This window comes from Mustela lutreola, chromosome 10 (genome assembly GCF_030435805.1).
Source record: "Mustela lutreola isolate mMusLut2 chromosome 10, mMusLut2.pri, whole genome shotgun sequence".
Taxonomy (NCBI): domain Eukaryota; kingdom Metazoa; phylum Chordata; class Mammalia; order Carnivora; family Mustelidae; genus Mustela; species Mustela lutreola.
Genome location: NC_081299.1, coordinates 74,217,482 through 74,238,890, shown reverse-complemented (window position 1 = coordinate 74,238,890; position 21,409 = coordinate 74,217,482). Strand labels below are relative to the sequence as shown.

The 21,409-nt window shown below is 36.3% G+C and overlaps 1 long non-coding RNA gene across 1 annotated transcript in view; it reads left to right on the top strand.

Moving 5' to 3' along the window:
• LOC131809748 (uncharacterized) overlaps nucleotides 1–7,166 on the top strand; it is a 213,465-nt gene extending 206,299 nt beyond the window's left edge. The window contains exon 4 of the long non-coding RNA XR_009345276.1: nucleotides 7,033–7,166. This is a non-coding gene — a long non-coding RNA (uncharacterized LOC131809748). The remainder of the gene's footprint in view (nucleotides 1–7,032) is intronic.
• Nucleotides 7,167–21,409: the final 14,243 nt, after the last annotated feature.

Genomic DNA, 21,409 nt, shown 5'->3' with positions numbered 1-21,409 from the left:
CCAAAGTGGTGGTAGGTTTTTCTTAATATACAGCTAAGCTTAATCCTATCTGATATACTGACCTATTAGGATTCTAAGGAAAGAGAGAATTAAGGCAAGTTTATGTGCTAGGCAAATGACATATAATAATTCCTGTAATTCTTAGACCTGGAGAAGGTATTATACGCCCATGTCACAGTTACAATAAAAAGAGTCTCAAAAAAGTTGGCTTACTTTAATGATGAGGACTTGGGAATCCAGAAAGGTTGTCTAGCATCATGTGGGTAGCAAATATAGTTCAAGCACAGGTCTTTCTGGTCCCAAATCCCCTGTTTGTAATTATATCATATTGCCTAGAATATAAAAACAAAATTCAAAAGCTTCCTGTATTCAATATCACATGCTAACTCAAGTTGGTTAGGAAAGGAATAGAGAGCAAACAGATAAATCTGTAGCTGCCTAGAGAAAGTGATGTGGCATGCACTATGTGTTAAATGAAGAATAAAGGAATGAGAATTTCCTTTATACTAGCTCTGCTGCCGGCAGCTATTTCTGACATGAAACAACAGCTACAATGATAACAGAATTCTCTCTCTCTCTCTCTCTCTCTGTGTGTGTTTTAATCAAAACCACTCAAACAAAAAATACCCATTGAGAAGATTTGGGGATGCTAGGCACAAAATAAATTGGGATGTGGTAGGAACTGCCAATTTGGGGATTAAGGAAAATCTCATAATGAATATTGAGATCATCCCTATACCTGCTCTCCTCCCATGCCCAACTCCAAAATGTTGGCAGTAAAGGGGGAAGGAGGTTGGGGGATCCTTCTTGAGCAAAATCAAACCAGTGCAGACCTATGGATAACAATAGTTGGATGGACCAGTGAAAAAGCTTCTTCTGTGCTATGAAGGTGTTCATTAGTTCACAGATGCACTAATATATGGTTTTCTATGAGCTCTTTAATGCCTAACTATGAACAGTGAGCTAAGAATTATTAGGCGCTTTAATATAGAGAAACAAAGGACAGACCTGACAGGAAATCTGAACCGTGGAAAGAATGAATATCTTTAGAGAGATAGAGAAGATATTTCACCAATAAATCAACAACAGAATGCTATGAAAAAATGAAACAATCTGAAAAAAATAAAGTGTTTTTAAAATTAATATATGACAGCCAAAATTTTAATCGAAGTATTAGAAGATGCAGGCAAAAAAGTACGCCAGAAAGAACAAAAATAGTAAGAGATGAACAGATAGATGTTTTGGAACACTTCATGGACCAGAAATGGGGTCTCACATATAATTAATAGGCATTCTAGAAGGAGAGAACAGAGAATATAATGGCAAAAAGTTAGTTTTTTAAAGAATGCAAGAAAATGTCAAAAAATTGAAGATTATTTCAAAATGAAAAGGCCCTCTGCGTAAGTAGCAAACTGATTAAACAAAAGACTGTGCCAAAGTGAACTGTAATGAAATTTTGGAATTCAAGCTACAAAAAGATGGCATTGAACTTCTGGACTGCAATATTTCAAGACAGAAGAATAGAGCAATAGCTTTAGAGTTCTGAGGGGAGAAAGAGTGTAAATTCACCTTTTCTCTGGTAGCTACTAGAGGATGTGGTGTCCTAAGACATTGTTGTAAAAACCCAGACCTAACTGCGGGGAAAGGATAAAGTAATTCTTAGAATGACTTGATAGGAAGTACAGGAAGTGACCACTTTGTAGCAGGCTGGCAAGTTGCCAGTCCAGACTGAAACCAGAAGATATAGAACTTTAGGAGGTTTGATGAGAAAACAGATATATTATTTGTTATATTTGACTGGGTGAGAAACTGTATTAGGAGGTGCACTTTGGGGGCCGGTCCATAATTAGATTAAAAAGAAGCCAAGCATTATAAGCAAACAATGAATCATGGAAGACTACATCAAAAACTAATGATGTACTGTATGGTGACTAACATAACATAATCAAATAAAAAAAGCTGAGCAAAAGAAGAAATGATGAAATTATTAATTTTAGAAAATGAGAAGTCATACAACAAAATAAATTAAGCAGAATCCACCACTTGGCCCACAGAAGAAATACAAATACATAATAACAACAGTAAAAATTATAGATAGAGCTTTAACTCCAAATTGGTAAAACTCTATTACAAGGATCAGGCGAAGGGAGAAAGAGGGTGTGTGTGTGTGTGTGTGTGTGTGTGTGTGTGTGTAAAAGAGCTGAAATCTTCACCTACTATTTTAAGTGGCCAAAAGATTATGTTTTAAATTGATAAATCACAACATAGCTGCATAGCAGTAGACATAGTTCAAAGCATTGACAAAGTAGTTGTCCTTGGATGGTATGTGAGTTGGGAAGTGAACAGAGAGACTTACATATATATTTTTAATACATAGTGTTTTTAGTAGTGGTTAAATTCCCTATGAATGTTATAGTCATATTGCTTTGATTTTTAAAAAGTTTGTAAAAGTTTCCCATCATTGCTCCTTGACCACTACTCAATCCATTAGTTTCCTCTTGAGCTTGTGATGCTTCCCCCTCTCTGTCGCAAAGTGATCCCTTCAATAATGTGGAATTGGGCTAAAATCAGTATTGTGCTCCCTCAGAGTTCTTAGAAAGTTAAGGATTTATTCCCCCCTGTGATTCTGCTTTTTCACTTCTGAGCACAGCAAAGACATGTTACATAACTTGGAGTTTCAACAAACACCTGGAAATCAGGCTGTATGTATTGCTCAGATGAGACCAGACATGAAGAGATTGGTAGTGACAAGTGTTGTCACTTCTCTGTCTGACAGCAGGCAAGTGGCGCACTGTATATACAAGGTCTGATACCATGCTTTCAAATGAAAAAAAAAAAGAAAAGGCAGGTGAAAAATAACATTTCTGGAAGAGCTATCTGGGAAAATAATGGCAAATTACAAATGATTTAGCTTTGCTCTTAGCTTTTATAAAGACCGAAGAACTATGAACTGAGCAGTTGAGCCTTAATTAAGTCTCCTCTTGATCTCTGTACTGCACACCCAATTCTCAGGCTGTGTTTTAAAAAGGCATCATAACATCGTCTAGTTCATCTGCTCTTTTTCCTGTCTTGCTTTCCTTTTTTTTTTTTTTTTTTAAATTTCTCTCTTTTTTGTTCCCCTTAAGTAAAAGGAGGTCAATACGGGTCATTAAAAATTAAAAAATAATTATACAGTGAAAAAAATAGTTCAGGTGAATTTTAATTAGAGCCTTATTTGATGGGATTTGAACCCAGCACACTGGAAATATATAGTAGTAACTTTAGCCATTAAATTGTGTGGCCTTTGTTTAAACTCAGTGGGAATTTAGAGGGATTATTTTGGCTGCTTGAAGACACCATGTTTTTTCCATTAATGCCAGGGAAATATATTGAGCAACTAAAATATTACTAATAAAAATAAATGTGAAAGTTGTAAATTTCAAACAATGTAAGACTCATAGTTCATACCTGAATTTCCAAATGTGTAAGTGACATTTCATTAAGCTTAAAGCTGAAGACTCACTGTATTATGTCTGACCTCTTTAAAAAAAAAAAAAAAAAAGGAACCTAAATATTTCCACAATTTGTCATCCTTTGGAATCTAACAATAATAAGGCAGAGAATGTGGAAGGGTCTCTTCTAAGCCAAGAGAAAGCCCTTCTTGCTCCTGTGCTCAGATGTGAGGCATTGCCCTGCCCTCCCAGTATTCCTTAATCACTCCACTGCCTTCCAGTGGGTTATTTTTCATCCATAAAATGGGAACAGTAGAACAGACCAATTTGGATGGAAGATTATGAGATAGATTAATTAAAACCAACATCTACTTTAAACCTTTCTGGGCAGGATAATACATGTTGAGAGTGAGGCAGAATTCCCAAAGGGATTTGAGCTCTTTTTTTGTCAGAAGGAGTTGATTCCTCATTGAACCACCAGGCTGCAGGGCCTTGAGATGTACCCCTGTGGTTTCCTCAGAGCTAAGCCAGCCACTGGAGGGAGCCAATATGACTCTCACCGGTTAGTTCAATATGCCGAACTGGGAGGGAAAGAGAATTTGAAAATGGCATGTAAGGATGATAGAATTTGAACAAAATCCCTTTTATTTATTTATGCGCAAATCTGTGTGAATGTAAAATGCCATCTCGATCATGCTTTATTTATGGTGTGGCTTTTCCTTTGGGGGAAAAAAAGAAAGAAGAAGCACGTTGGCTTGACGTTCTCCTCAGACTGTACCTTGTGGCTGCTGACGAGTGAGTGGTGTGGCGAGCTTGGACCATGGAGCAAGCTGTGGCCCACGCCAGGCCTGGTGTGGGCACACGCTCCCTGACTCTGCTGGCCTGGTCTGATTTGGGCACGTCTGAAAAGGCACTGCTTGTCATTGAGTGCAGCTAGAAATCATTGCCTGGGCCTCTCCATGAATAGAGGGATGTGCAGTATGTAAAATTCCTAAAGACAATCTTATTTATAGCTGTTGCAAACAATGTTTATACAAAGTTTATTAAATATGTCACCCACATTGATTTATCCCAACCAATCTCTTCAATCACTAATATTTATGTGATGGGTTCAGTTGCAACAATTATTTTATGTGCTGTAGAGTATGTTATAACTAGGGATTCACCCTGGCAATTATATGAAAGATAAAATGCTTCCTGAAGACCTCAGGGCAGACCAGGAAGTATATTATTGGACACAAGGTGGTTTTAACTGAATGCCACAGCACTAAATTTAGAGTAAGAAATGTGGAGCATCTTAGGCTTAAAAATTAAAGCTAGTTGTGTGTCCTTCCTGAAGTTTCCTTATTACTGGGAAGGTAGCAAAGCTCCTTTGCACATTTCCTTTCCCACATCCAGATGTTGGGCCTAGAGACGCTTTCCTTCTCATCATTTTGAATTTCTGTCAGCTCTTGCTCCTCAGCAGCATTTATTTAGTGCCCAGAGTGAGCAGAAGAGTCTACTTGGCATTTGTAAACATCTACAAAGGAAACTAGACACATGTTACTTGCCTGGAAGGTATTGGCGTCTGATGTGAGGGGCCGAGGCAGTGTTAACAAAAAAACCAGAATTTTCTAAAGAGCCCAAGGTAACTATTGAAACTATAAGATGACAAACAACAAAACAAACCAAAGCAAAACAAAAGTTGTTTCAAACCACAACTGAACGCAACTTCTGTTTCCTAAGAAAAACGAAAAAATCCTTTGTTTGGCAAAATGACAGACCCTTTGGTTCAGAGAGAAGGGCCTCAGGGCATAGTATGAAAGTAGACAGTAAAACAAAGAGGTAGCTAAACTGTTCTGCAAAAGAAGTGAGCAGTAATTTCAGGCTGAAGTTCACTGTAGAAGGGAGAGGGAAAAAGTTTGGGCAGCAGGAAGAGAAGGGGTGAACACAAGGGGGAGAAAGGAATTTGAAGAAATTCAGTATGCTGGTGAGGCTGGGAAATAATCTCTGAGTGCAGGCATGTGTCGTATTCAGGTTAGAAAATGTTGCTGTGTTATAATATCAGCCAAGTACCTGTTCCTGAGTCAGTGTTTGAAGAAGTGGTGTGTCCAAACTGAAGAAAGCTGTTTCATAAAAGCACATGGTGATAATCAGTAAACTGAAATAATGTGGTCAAAGCAGGAGTGCAGAGGCAGAGGGAAGTAAAAGTATTTTACTGACACCCTATCTTCAGGAATCTCTGGAGAGACTGGGAGGAATTCTCACCGAGAGATGAGGGATCACATTAGGATAATTTCATCCCTGCGACAGGGTGAACCCCAGCCTAAGCTCATGTAGCACTTTCCAGCCGGATGAGTAAATTCTAGCACTTCAGTGGTAGTCTGTCTGGCTTTATTCTTTCCTCCACCACCTTCTATTATTATTACTTTTTTCCCCCAAAAAACATTTATTTCTCTGCCAGGAGAGATTTTTTTTTTTTCAATGACTAAATCTTCCTTTTTAGTTGTCATTGGATTTGATTTTCAATCTGCTTCATCTCATAGTCTTTTCTAGCAATGAGTGGTATAGGTAATGAAAATGTTTGAGACCATGGGTTTGAGAATACTGGTCTTGTAAAATTAGTTGCCCTCAGATAGAACCTATTGAACTTAAAAAGCATTGTGGTCACCTCTTTTTAGGAAAGCAATTACGTGAATCAATCAATTAATTAACTCTTCACTGAGTGATCCTGGCACCTGTCTACAAGCTGGACAAATGGCCAGAGAGATACTTTCCTCAGTAGGGAGTTTGCATCTTCATGAGGAGATACAACCAAATGACTGTTTGTCTAAGGAGACCTGTCAAAACACTATGAAGTGATTCTGGTCTTTTTTGTCTGATGTATCATTTGATGCAACGAGGGAAGATTTGACTCCAATTTGATTAGAGGAATTTGGGCTTTGACTTCTATGTCTGTAAAACAGGAAAAGTTCACAGAACCTCGGAAATTAGGACTCCCACTGTGGCTGCTAAAGGAAAGTTTATAACCTTAATATTAAGCTGGTATCCAGAAAAAAAAAATATATATATATATAACCAGTTAAACGACTTAATAGTTTTACATGTTATGATGCTATAGTATCCTTTTATACTCTTCTTATGGGGATCTTGGTTTACAACTCTTGACAAAGAATGCTCAGTAGAGCCCCCTCAGGGCTAAATATAAGATAATGTTGCTGACAGAACAAGATTCTCCAAATATCTGTGTCTTCTGAGACCATGATGACAGAGGGTTTAAAGCCCACTTTATATATTTCCTCCAAATCTCAAGCTCCTTTGACTTGCCAACCCACATTGCTATCTGATTGCCACGATTCCCTGATATATGAAATCATGGTGGAATTTCCTTGGAATTATATATCTTAGGCCATGATAGCACTCAATGATTTCCAGATGCGTTAACAATGATGGTCCACTGCGTAAGGAATTACCACAGATTATCTCCCCCTTTGATTTGACACAGTTTTGTATGGAGTTTATTACCAGTAGAAATATTAACCTCGCCTTCTACAGCAGCCTATTTCTGAGATCTTTAGACAATATTACCCAAAAAGGGTCTGTTATTTTTTTACTAATATAGGAATGGCCAGTGACATCTGCCAAGCTCCCAGAAAAAGAAAGAACCATAGCCCTGCTAACATGCCTTCTGGCCTATGGATACGGAACGAATGCCCAGTGTTCCAAAGACTGCATATTCTTCACCGGAACACAATGGAAAAGGTAAGAGAGGTGGTCACATACTGTCAACAATTGCAGCAAGCAGGGCAGAGAGGAATTCTGTCTGCCATCTCTACGTTGGCCTTCTTGCTGCTGCCATGCATATGATCTCGGATTCTGCACCACAGACCTATACAAAACTAATTGTTCATGTGATTTCCTTTCTGTGCCACTGCAGATGTCCCTTTCTGTAACAATTTAATTAACACTTTAAAATAATGATGCATTAATTAATGCCAAATTACAATGAAAATCCTGGAGAATTACACTTTATATCAACATTAATGCAAAATGAGTTCCTCCTGGATAATTTTTCTTACAATGAATACAAAAAGAGATAATACTAATTAGGCCATCAATTTAAATTTACCATAATTTCAATCCATGTCATTTATCTGTTCCCCAGCACAAAACAATAACCGTCTACCATACGTTTGTATGGCAATAGGGATGTCTGCATAGCAACCAGCCCTAGGTCATTTTTAGGGGATTGTGAAATAGGCTTGAATTTTGAATTTGCCCATCAGTTGTTGAAAGCAGGGTGTGTTGGTGTGTGTGTGTGTGCACGTGGTGCATGTATTTGTGAATGTGAGAAAGAGAAGGAAGAGTCCAACAATTTAGTAAAATAAAATGCTCTGACTTAAATAAAGTTACATGCTCAGTCTTATAATATGCGTGGCATAAGTCATCAGGCTTAGTCTATCCAGTTGCATATAATTCAGTTTATTTTCCACTCTCGAGGTCATGACCCAAGAGTTAGAAGACTCTACTATCTCCAAGGTCATTTGTTCACGAGCAAACCTAAATCACATCTTCCCATATTCAAAAGTGACATGATGTGCACTTGTTACATTTCATTTTCATTGCTTCTAATAAGGAGATGCTCCTTTCAGTGTCAGGAAGAGAGAGGGCTCAGAAGGTTGATTTTACAGTGCTCACTGAAGAAAGAAACGTGACCGTGTTTCCTCAATTGCAACTACTTTGTTAAGTGACCCTTCACATGTGCCTTTCATGTTGAGACATACTTGGTATCTAGATCATGCAAGATCTGTCAAACACTTTGTTCCCTAGTTTGAACACCTCTGACTAAATATTTTCATAAAATCCTAAGTATTTTATTCTTACAGAAGTCTTTTGATGGTAAGAGAGTATGTTGGGGCAAATTCCTTCGGGGCTTCATCTTAAAATTACTCTCTTTTTGGCAAGGAATTTCCACCCATCCCATTTTGACATGGGATTCTCACCTTTCATATTTAGGAATCCTGAAACGTACCTTTGCTAAAGTGCCATGAAAAACATATTTAATAAAATGGCCAATACAGTGTAGCAGTGGATATGGAAATTTATTAGCAAATCATCTGCAAACATTAAGAATCTCTAATTTTAGAAGGGATGGCATCAGAATGTGGTCAAAGTTCTTGCACCTCTGGGGTATTTTTCTGGATATGTTCCTTACTCCTCTTAGCAATTTGTGTCCTCACTATTCCCCTCTTAAAGATCCTTTCCCCCCTGTCTTGAATGACAAGAAAAAAATGGCTCTTTATAGTTTAGTTTTCCCATGTTCTAAATCAGCAGTGGAAATTTCTGCTTGCCCAGGTGTTCTCAAAGAAAGTAGGCAATGGGCCTAAATGAAGTCTGGCAGAAAGAAATTAATTTTTAAAAATCAATAAGCGCTGCCTTTGTTTTTATTCAGCTTTAGGGGAATACATATCAGTGACATTTACCTTGGACCATGTCTCTGTGCCCAAATAACCAGAGCATGTCAAAGCAGACTGGGGCATGGGTGATCCATTCTACTTCATAAGCCTGGTTGACTGCCAGGTAGTCGATGATGAAGACAGTTGAAAACTTGACCTCTCAGGACTACTTGGCATCATATAGTCATTCTTCAACTATGTGTATCTGCCAGAGGCATAAAATTATATAATTCAACATGGGTTCCTAGGCTGCACCTGTCGAGTTTTTCATAAAGATAGGAGAATCAGTAAGCTTTCCATTGTATATGTCATTAATTATATGCTTGAAATTTCTTAAGATAAGTTTAGCAATTAAATGGCATGTATTCATACCTTAGAACAGTATGTCAAGTCACATTTGTGTGTTTGCTTACCTCTTTTGGCACTACCTTCCTGCTGTCTCCCTATACCGTTCCATTATCAGGAAGTACTGTTAAAAGCTAATACAAGTTTAGGAACTTTTGAGATGGAACTATTTTACAAAGGTGTGGGTTATGCCATGTTTCATGGCTGTTCTTTGATTTTTTACTTCTTTTAAAGATTCTGTTTATTTATTTTGAGAGAGAGACCAAGAACATGAACAGAAGCAAAGGGAGAGAGAGAGAATCTCAAGCAGAGTTCCCACTGAGTGTGGAGCCTAAAGCTGGTCTCAATCCCAGGACCCTGAGATCATGACCCAAGCTGAAGTCAGCAGCTTAACTGACTTGAGTCACCTAGGCACTCCGGTGGCTGTTCTTTTAGTAGTGTCTCAGCAAGGCTATTAGAAAAGGAAGCTATTTGGGTTATTTCTCACAGTTGACATAATTTAATCCTTCTAGTTTCAGGTTTATTTTGAAATAAATGAATGGTGAATGTGATGCCTCTCTCAAATATGAGATTACATTAGGTTAGAAATAGCGACTTCACAAAGAAACAAATGAGCCTCTTTATTGAATAATATTTCTGATTTTCTCCATGCACGTTCATCAAAACAGAATTCACAGGAACCATAATATCCTAGTGATTAAGTCTCAGCCTAACCTAATGAGTAGGAACCTGTTTGCCCTTGCTATGGTACTTTGATCCTCAACTCTGGAATTAGGAAGGGATTCAAATCCCTGCTCTCTCTTGGACCAGCTACTCACACTCTTATAGCTGTAGTTTTCTTATCTATAAATTGGAGATGATAAAACAAATAGTTTTGAATACTGGAAGAATGTACTTAAAGTATTTTGCACAACTAGTTCAGGTTCTGGTAATTTGAAGACTCATTCATTGGTCCTGCAAATATTGACTGATTACCTAACATGGTGCCATTCAGAAGCCTCTGGCGGTAAAGATATAATTAAAGTAGAATGTCTATCCGAAAGAATTTTACAATTTAGAGGTACATACAGGCACAAAAGTCAATAATTAAAATGCACTCTGCTATAATAGAACTATAAATTTTAAAAAAAGGGGGGACTAAGCCTTGGGATTTTGGGGAGGGATCCGCACAAGAGGTGATATTTGAGTTGGAGTTAGCAAAGAATAAAAGCAACTTCATTCTAAGAAACAGAGGCAGATACAGGGAAGAGTTGGGTTCATCATGTGACAAGCTATCCCATGTGGCTGGATATGATAGACACATGTTCATAACAGCCTATTTGTGAGAAAAAAAAGGTTGTTCAAACAAGCTTGGATGTAAATTAACAAAACTGTATGTTTCTCTGTTTGTAACTCTGAGCAGTTTGGCAAGCATATCAAGGTCTTAAATTTTTAGGTATGCTATACCACAGCGTTCATTCCTATTTCTAGGGACTTATCTGAAGGGAGTTGGTATGAATATGAATAAATATTTTTATATGAACCTTTAAATGATACAAATGACTAAATGACAACGATATAGGCTACTGTATTGTTCAGCTTCTTAGGACAAAGACCAACATATATCTTCTGAAAGTAAATTTTTAGAATAGATGGATTAATAATTTGAAATAAGTGTGATTAAAAATGATTATGTAATTGAGAAATAGAATCAAGAATGAGTTAAAAGATAAGATTAAGAAACTCTTCTGGAAGGCCACAGAAAAGAATGAAGGGTTAGCACATAGAAAACTAAGAATTATATGGGGTAGAGCTAGAAGTGCCATTGTCTGGGTACAAAATATCTTAGAAGAGAAAAAGAAAACGAGGATGAAATATTTGAAGAAATAATGGAGAAAATGTCTCGGGATTTTTAAAAAATGAAAGACTTTATCTGGTTTTGGGATTAAGTGGGTACGAGAAGAATAAATGAAAGAATCTGGGATTGGGAGGGAGACAAACCATAAGTGACTCTTAATCTCACAAAACAAACTGAGGGTTGCTGGGGGGAGGGTGTTTGGGAGAAGGGGATGGGATTATGGACATTGGGGAGGGTATGTGCTTTGGTGAGTGCTGTGAAGTGTGTAAACCCGGTGATTCACAGACCTGTACCCCTGGGGATAAAAATATATGTTTATAAAAAATAAAAAATTATATAAAAAAAAAATGAAAGACTTTAGAATGGGAAGGGCTTATAGAGAAAAAACCAAGAGGAATAAGGAAAACCCCATACAGGGAATACCAAAAACAAAAAGGAAATTTCTGTTACCTTCCAGAAAGTAACAGCAGTTCACCTAAAAGGAAAGAAGAATGAAATTTATATCAAATTTCTCCACAGCAACATTGCATCGAAGAAAACAGTAAAGTGATGTTTTTAAGTATTAAAAGAAAAGAATAAATTACAATGATGTTTACTGTGGTGTTGCTTGTAATAATAAAATATTGAAAGTGACCTGAATGTCCATATAATGGCACACCATGCAGCCACTTAAAAATTATTTGGGAGGGAGACAAACCATAAGTGACTCTTAATCTCACAAAACAAACTGAGGGTTGCCGGGGGGAGGGGGTTGGGGAGAAGGGGGTGGGATTATGGACATTGGGGAGGGTATGTGATTTGGTGAGTGCTGTGAAGTGTGTAAACCTGGTGATTCACAGACCTGGGGATAAAAATATATGTATATAAAAAATATATGTTTATAAAAAATAAAAAAAAAATAAAAAAAAAAAAAAAAAAAAAAAAAAAATTATTTTTCAGAAAAATGTTTAAGAACATAAAAAGGTATTTACAATAAAAAAAATGGCTCCATGAATAGAATAGACCATACACATGTACACAGTGATTCTATTTTTGTTTAAGTGGAAAGACTGAAAGAATATATGCAAAAATTTTAGGTTTTTAAAATTCTGGCATAATTGATGTATAGTGTTATATTAGTTTCAGGTGTACAATATAATGATTCAACAATTCCATATATCAGGCGGTGCTCATCATGACAAAGTCACTCCTTAATCCCCATCACCTATTGAATCCATTCCTTCACCCCGCCCCCCTCCTGGTAACCATCAGTTTGTTCTGTAGAGTTAAGAGTCTGGTATTTTTGGTTTGACTTTTTTTTTTCTTTGTTCATTTGTTTTGTTAAATTCCAACTATGTGTGAAGTCATATGGTATTTGTCTTTCTCTGACTGAATTATTTTATTTAACATTATACTCTCTAGATCCATCCACATTGTTCCAAACGGCAAGATTTCATTCTTTTCAATGGCTAAGTAATAATCCAATGTGTGTGTGTGTGTGTGTGTGTGTGTGTCCCACAAATTCTTTGTCCATTCATCTATCAGTGGACACTTGGGCTGCTTCCATAATTTAGCTATTATAAAATAATGTCACAGTAAACATAGGGGTGTATATGCTTTTTGAATTAGTGTTCTCATATTCTTTGGGTAAATACCCACTAATGCAATTGTTGGATCATACAATAATTCTATTTTTAAATTGTTGAGAACCTTCATACTGTTTTCCACTGTGGCTGCACCAGTTTGCATTCCTACCTACAGTCGTGAGGGTTCTTTCCTCTCTACATCTGCACCAGCACTTGTCGTTTCCTTGTATTTTTGATTTTACCCATTCGGAAAAGTATGGGGTGATAGCTCATTGGGGTTTTGATTTTCATTTCATTTCCCTGATGATTAGTGATCATGAGCATCTTTATATGTGTCTGTTGGCCATCTGTATGTCTTATTTGAAGAAATAAGATGTACATGTCCTCTTCCCATTTTAAACTGGATTACTTGAGGGGTATTTTTGGGTTGATTTGTATAAGTTCTTTATATATATTAGATATTAACCCTCTATTGGATATGTCATTTGCAAATATCTCCTCCCATTCAGTAGGCTGTCTTTTTTGGTTTTATTGATTGTTTCCTTTGCAGTGCAGAAGCTTATTGTTTTAGCATAGTCTCTTACCTGTACTTTTATTTCCATTGCTTCAAGAGCTTTATCTAGAAAAAGGTTGCTATGGCCAATGTCAGAGAAATTACTGCCTGTGCTTTAGGTTTCACAGAGAGTTTGAGTTTATATTTGTGTATGGTGTAAGAAAGTGATCCAGTTTCATTCTTTTGCATGTTGTTTTCCATTTTCCCCAACGCCATTTGCTGAAGAGACTGTCTTTTTCCCATTGCATTTTCTTGCCTCCTTTGTTGTAGATAAACTGACCATATAATTGTGGATTTACTACTGGGCAGTCCATTCTGTTCCATTGACCTTCAGGTCTGTTTTTCTGCCAGTATCATACTGTTTTGATTACTGCAGCTTTATAGGGTATTTAAAAACCTGAGATTGTGATACCTCCAGTTTTGTTCTTCTTTTCTAAGACTGCCTTGCCTAGTTGGGTTTTTTGTGGTTCCATACAATTTTCAGGATTATTTGTTCTAGCTCTGTGAAAAAAAAACACTGTTGGTATTTTGATAGGGATTGCATTCAGTGTATAGATTGCATGGACTGTCTTTCCATTTGTGTCATGTTCAGTTTCTTTCATTAGTGTTTTATACTTTGCAGAGTATACATCCTTCACCTCTTTGGTTAAGTTTATTACTAGGTATTTTATTATTTTTGGTGTGATTGCAAATGGGATTATTTTTGCAGTTTCTCTTTCTGCTATTTTATTATTAGTGTATAGAAATGCAGTGGATTTCTGTATACATATTTTGTATCATGCAACCTTACTGAATTCATTTATCAGTATTGGTAGTTTTTTGGTAGAGTCTTTAGGATTTTCTATATATAGTGTTGTGTCATCTGCAAATAGTGAGAGTCTTGCTTCTTTACAATTTGGATGCCTTTTATTTCTTTTTCTTGTCTGATTGTTGTGGCTAGGACTTCCAGTACTACATTGAATAAAAATGCTGAAAGTGAACCTCCTTATCTTGCTCCTGACCTTAGGGGAAAAACTCTTGGTTCCCCCCCATTTAATATGTTAGCTATGGGTTTTTTATATATGATCATTATTATGTTGAGGTATGTTCCCTCTAAACCTGCTTTGTTTAGGGTTTTTTATTATGAATGGATATTGTATTTTGTCAAATACTTTTTCTGCATCTGCCAAAATGATCATGGTTTTTATCCTTTCTCTTATTGATGTGATGTATCATGATGATCGATTTGTGAATATTGAACCACCATTGCATCCCGCAAATAAATCTCACTTGATTGTAGTGAATAATTTTTTTAACGTGTTGTTGTGTGCAGTTTGCTAATATTTTGTTGAAGAATTTATCCTCTATGTTCATCAGAGATATTGGCCTGTACTTTTCTTTTGGTGGTATCTTTATCTGTTGTTAGGATATTGCTGGCCTCAGAATGAATTTGAATACTTTTTCTTCCTCTTTTGTTTTTTGGAATGATTTGAGAAGGGTAGGTATTAACTCTTCTTTGAATGTTTGATAGAATTTACCTGTGAACCCATCTGGTCCCGTACTTCTGTTTCTCAGGAGTTTTTTTTTTTATTACTGTTTCAATTTCATTACTAATAATCAGTCTGTTCAAATCTTCTATTTCTCTCTGCTTCAGTTTTAGTAGGTTGTGTTTCTAGGAATTTATCCATTTCTTCCAGGTCATTCAATTTGTTGGCATGTAATTTTTCACAATATTCTCTTATAATATTTTAAATTTCTGTGTTGTTGGTTTTTACTTTTACTCTTTTATTTCTCTTTTTGTTTGTTTGCACACTCTCTGGCTTTAGCCAGAGTCTGCCTAATGTTTATCAATTTTGTTGATCTTTTCAAAGAATCAGCTCCTGGTTTCATTGATCTGTTCGATTGTTTTCTTAGTTTCTATTTTGTTTATTTCTGTTGTAATATTTACTGTTTCCTTCCTTGTACTGGTTTTAGGTTTTGTTTTTTATTCTTTTTCTAACTCCTTTAGTTGTAGGGTTAGATTGAGATTTTTCTTGCTTCTTGAGGGAGGCCTGTATTACTATAAATGTCCCTTTAGAACAGCTTTTGTTGCATCCCAAAGGTTTTAGATTTTTGCATTTTCATTTTCATTTGTACCCATATATATTTTTTTATTGCTTGTTTGAACCATTCTTTATTTAGTAACATGTTACTTAATTTCTGTGTATTTGTGTTCTTTCCAGATTTCTCTGTAGTTGATTTCTAGCTTCAGAATGTTGTGGTCAGTAAAGATGCATGGTATGACTTCAGTTCTTTTAATTTGTTGAGACTTGTTTTGTGGCCTGACATGTGATCTCTTTCCTGGAGAATGTTCCATGTGCACTTTAAAAGAATGTGTATTCTCCTGTTTTAGGATGGAATGTTCTAACTATATCTGTTAGATTCAGCTTGTCCAATGTGTCCTTCAAAGCCACTGTTTCCTTGTTGATTTTCTGTTTGGATACAAGTGGGGTTTTACAACTATTATTGTATTACTATCATTTGCTTCCTTTATATTTGTTATCTCTTTTTCTTTCCCCTAGATTCATGAAGTTTTCAGCTATTATTTATTCAAATAAGTTTTTCTGCCCACTTTTCTGTCTCTTTTCCATCTGGAAATCTTATAATGCAAATGTTATTATGTTTGATGATATCATTGAGTTCCCTGTGTTTATTATCATTTTTTATTATTATTTTTTTCTGGTGTTCAGCTTTATTGCTTTCCATTACTCTGTTCCTGGAGTGCTTGATATGAGGGTCTGTTTTTTCATCTCTTTAAGCCTGCAAAATCCCTCCCTCCCATGGACAGTCACAAGGGTCCATTTAGTTCCTGACTGTGTCTCTGCTTTTCCTACCCTCTTCGATGTGGCCACTTCTCTACATTTAGCTATGAAGAATCTGTCCTGCCAGTCATCAGTCATTTTCTGGGTTATTTACACTAGTGTAGGTGTTATCTAGTTGTATCTGTGGGAGAAAGTGAGCTTAGGGTCCTCTTACTCTACCATCTTCCCTGGAAGTCAGAAATTTTAGTTTTTATCTCTGAGGGTTAGATAGGACAAAAGATAGTATTATTTCCTTTTTTCCTTCTTTTATCATATATATATTTTTCTGATGTTTTTACTACTTTAGGAGGAAAAAAATGGTACTCAACTATTGATTTAACTTTGATAGAATTCTAAGACTAGGTATTAATTGAGAGCAAGTTTAGACAGACTTTAGACACTTAGAAGGTGCTGCAACAGTCCTGGTAAGATATGACAAGACTTGAGTGAAGTAAGACAGTGGCAAAGAGGATGGATTCAGCAGACTCTACTGGATTGACACTCAGGAAAAATGAACAGGAATTGGTTAGCAATTAGATAGGGGACATGTCAAGGATGACTCTGAAGTTTCTACCTTCTCTGATATTTTACTTATCAGCTCCTAAATTTAGGTCTGAAAGAACTATTATGTATGCCCTTCTAAAGAAATGTTGTGATACAAAAGGCAGATATTTATACTACGTTTCCAGCAGCTCCTCTATGAAAGCACTTTTGAAGCTGATTTGTATGTACACGTATATTGTGAGCCACAGATATCTTATTTTCAAGAAAAACATGTTCTACAAACTCTTTCTCCACCTGTGTCATTAAGCAAAAGCAATTGCTTTATTCACCACTAACCTCTGTCTGAGTTCTTTGAATGCAGGTTCAAAGGCACATTCCATGAATATATCTTTTTCCCCATGTGTGTTGAAACCTGCTGGCAAATATTTCATACCCCTATGGAAAAATGGGCCAAGTACGTGAATAGACAATTTATAATAGAAGCAAAGCAAATGACAAGTATCCATAAGAAAAAATGTGTCCAATTACCCAAGTAATGAAAATTAAACCTAAGTACAAAATGGCAAAGATAATCTCTTAGAAAAATCTCTTTAAAAAATAATGCACAGTGGTGGCAAGATGTTGGTGTGATAAACATTTCCTTACATGGTTAGTACAATATGTGGAGGAATTCACCACTACTTGAAAGAATTAGGGATATAGTTAAAATTAATTAATGTTTAAAATGAACAACAATAAGGTAATGGCTAAATAAATTGTGTATCTCCTAAGAGTAGATTTTCAAAAAAAAAAAGTTTCATGACATAGGAGAATACTCATACTATGTAAGTGACAAACTTTATATGCCATAGAATTTTTATTTTTAAAGAATTTATTTGTGTATTAAAAAATGGAGATGGAAAAAATATCAGCATTGATTATCTCTGAATCATGGTATTATTGGTAATTTTAATATCACTATTCTTTTTTAAGCTTCTAAAATGAAGCACGAGGATTTTAAAATTAGAGACAATTATTAAAAATAATCATTTCTAATATAATTTCAGTGATGTTGAACATTCTTTTTAAGTCATCTGCTATTTTTTCTTTGTATAGGTAGTATATACATAAATAGATAACAGGCACAGATATCAAAAGCAGTTCAGTAATTTAGGAAAATTACCACATGGCTATAGACATGTTTATTTAAGTATAATGTCTAGGAATTGCTCATCATTTAGTCAGCATTTACTGAAAAGCATAAATTCATAGCATATCAGAGCTGGAAGGGACTGAGAAATAATATAGTCTAAACCCTCATTTTGCAAGTGGGCTTTGTGCAAATTTACTTTCATTGTGAGATACTGGGAAGCCATTGAAGGCTTTCAAATGTAATACTGAGATAATTAGATAATTTTGGTAATAATGTGGATAGTTGACTGGCAAGGTAATAGTTGAGGGACAGGATATCCAGATAGAAGGGTACTTTAATAATGCAGGGAGGAAATAATAAACCCTGAATTGGGGAAGTGAATGTGGGGCTGGAGAGCAGATGAATTTTGGAATCTATTTAGGAATAGAATTAACATGCTAGAGTCAGATTAATTATGGTGAAAAGAAGAGAAAAGAGTTAAATATAACTGAGTTTTCTAGGTTAGGTAACTAAGAAGGTGATACCATAGCTAGAGATAAGCAATCAAATGCTTATCCACAATGTCATCACACACTGGGCTTTTAATAAATAACTCATTGACTAATTAGGTTGCATTTATGTCTTCTTTAAAGGAATCTGAGTATGAATTAATAGGTCTTTACTTGTAGCTTCAAATAGTTTTGAGAAATAGAAGAGGAGACCTATAAATCAGGCACGGGACATGTGCACTGAACTTTAAAGATGCGTTGATAAAATTTATGCCAATATGTTCTGTGCCACTTTTGCCTACCCCATCACTTTCATAGTGACAACACCAAAAGCAGCTCCTAGAGAAATAAAACTATTTTTAAGTTTTCTACTTTATATCAATTAGAAACTAATTTGAAATGTTTTAGTGTAAAAGTTGGAAGATATTTCTGGTCCAGTCACCAGTTTTAATTAGTTGTTTTTAAAACAATATATTTTCTTCCTTTCTTTGGGCTCCATATGTTCTTCTCCACTGAGGTGTGGATTTATACCCTCAACAGAGACACAGTAAACAGGCATATTCATTGAGTGTGCTTTCTTGCAGGTATGTCCTGTTGATAGCACCATGCGTGTTAGAATGATCTTTGGAAAAGAAAATTAAAACGTTGGAGATATAAGAGTGCATTATTCTGTTTAACTGAAGTTGGCATAGATTCAACTAACTCAGCATTAGAGCAATCTCAAAAGTTTTAGACTCCAGCCATCCACCAAGAGCTTCTACCACATCCTTGCCAGGTGGTCAAGTCCTTGTTCAAATATGTCACAAAAGGGCAATTTGTTCTGTAAATATATTGTAAAAGCTTACCTTTTAACAAGTTGAAAATTATCTCCTTGTAGCTTAATATTGATTGATCTTACTACAATGAAGCCAAGTCCCCATTTTGTGCACCCGTTCTTTACTCCGGTCCTTCTCAATATATTTTCTTCATTCGATTCACTTGCTCATAATGTGCTTTCCTGTCTTCATTATCCTGATTGCTCTATTCTGAACATGCACTTGTTTTGTCCATATCCCTATTTTTTTAAAAGAAATTTACTTTTAGAATTCTGAAAATAAAAGCCTTACCAACAATTTCTAAATTTGATAAATGACTATTTAGAACACATTTTTAAGAAAAGGCTTTTTGTTGGTCTCCCTAACTCCAATGTGACTGGAGTCACTGACTTCCAACTGAATTGGAAAATTCAGTTTCCTATCAGCCACTAAATTGACTGAACTGCATTTCCTGCTGCATGTGTTAAGGTCCTTAGATAAGCAACGGAAAATAGAATTACAAGTGCAAGAGAATTATTAGGGGTGTTTCCTGTGTGCCAGTAAAGATGAAGTGGAGGGTGCTGGAGAAGGCAGTGAGAGCCTTCAGACTGAGAAGCAGGCCTGACACCAGTGAAAGGATAGTAGGACCACAGGGGAGTAAACAGGAGAAGTCTTAGGCTGCATGCTGCATAAAAGCAAACAAAACAAGCAGAATACATGCACTTTAGTGAAAGTCGTGCCATTCTTGGGTTTCTGTTTCCATAAAACAAAATTGCAAAATATTCTAGAATAATATCTACAGTGTTCTACAGCAAAAACAAACAAACAAACAAACAACCACATTTGAACTAAGCATTAGTCAAAGATCTATGTATTATTCAGGATCCACTTAGGAAAACAAAAATTCACTATAGATACATAAAACAAAGAGAATATTATATTTTTAAAAAGCTGTTGATGAGTATTAGAAAGTCTGGAATAGCAAACAGGAGAAGGAAAGAGGGTTAGAGGAACAAAGATATAAAAGGGATGAGACTGAGAGATTGGTAGCTGGAATCAACAAGCCTGTCCCTCCTGCTGCCTGTTGGAGCTGCTGTTGCACTTGGCCTTAAAAGGGCTGTCAGAAGAGTGCTACCTGGACCAAGGCTGAAACCAAGGAAAAGAGGCTACCTGTGCTCAGTCTGCTTGAGTCTAGAATGACCCATCCCTGCTGTTACTGTAGCTACTGACTGCAGTTGGCAACAACTGCCAGTTTGGAGCCAAAGAAGTAAACTTGGCTTTCCTGCTGTCTTATCTCCTACTAGTATCTCCTATTAGTAGAACTCATCAGGAAGACAGCTGGCATTAGACTGAGAAATATAGCTTGTGGACTTCTAGCCTTCTTTAATACACAGAAAAGCTCAGAAGGGTGGGAAGAGGGGCTGTGGGCAGATAGGCAAAGGATTGGCATTGTAGTATACCAGCATACATTGAATCAATAATGAACTCAATAATATGGAAATTCAAATATAAAAGAGAAGTGACACTTTGAACTATATGAAAATTTCTACTTTTCTTGTATTATAATAAGGTTTCTTCCTATAATTTCTTTTTTTTTTTAAATAATGGGATTGTTTTGAGCTTTAGCATGTGAATTCCTATATATTTTTAAAAAGAATTGGTATCTTTTAAAAGAATTTTGCCTGTGGTGTACAAAAGATGCAAATCACGCACACACACACACACACACACACAAATTTATTTATCCTTAATACCCTTATTGCCCTCATCAATAATTGCTTTGCTTTGTCTAAACTGTCCTTCCACATAAGCAGAAACATAAATCACTATTTCCAAAGGAGGTCCTAGTCACTGGGGCTAGGTAGGAGGATGGAAGGGCATTAATCATGGGCTGCAAAGCTTGTAGATCTTAGAAGATCTATCAAAGGAATAGCAGGTTCCTCCATGTCCTGAGTAACATCCCCTCGGTCTTACCTACCTCTGATTGCAGCCATGGTTGTGACAGACAGTTCCTTGAGCCGTCCACCCACTTCATGCTGACAGTGACTTGCTCAGATAAAGATGTGGCATCTCCATGTCTTTCACTTTCTGCTTGGGCTTCTCTCATTTTACAGAAGCTCGTAGGAGCAACCATCCTATGAAACCAAGAGATGTCAAGGAGTTAATGCCAAGGGCATCTCCTGATTAGTGGGAAACAGGGCTGATAAATAGATAATTTTGGTCTATCCTCCGTAATACTATTGTGAGTTATTTTCTGTGTTCCTCTGAAGTTCTGTTCAGAACTGAGCTCCATCTGTCCTTCATGGGCTGGAGGGTAATGGTGGGGTGGGAAGGTGGGCAGGAGCAAACATGCACTCTTTTATTCTTTTTTTTTTTTCCTCCCTCATCTCTCATTCCTACTCTCTGAGATTACCTCATAAATAAACTATGTACACAGAACTCATTATTTCAGATTTGGCTTTCCAAGGCAACCCAAGATAAGTTACAGGGTAATTTGTAATCAATA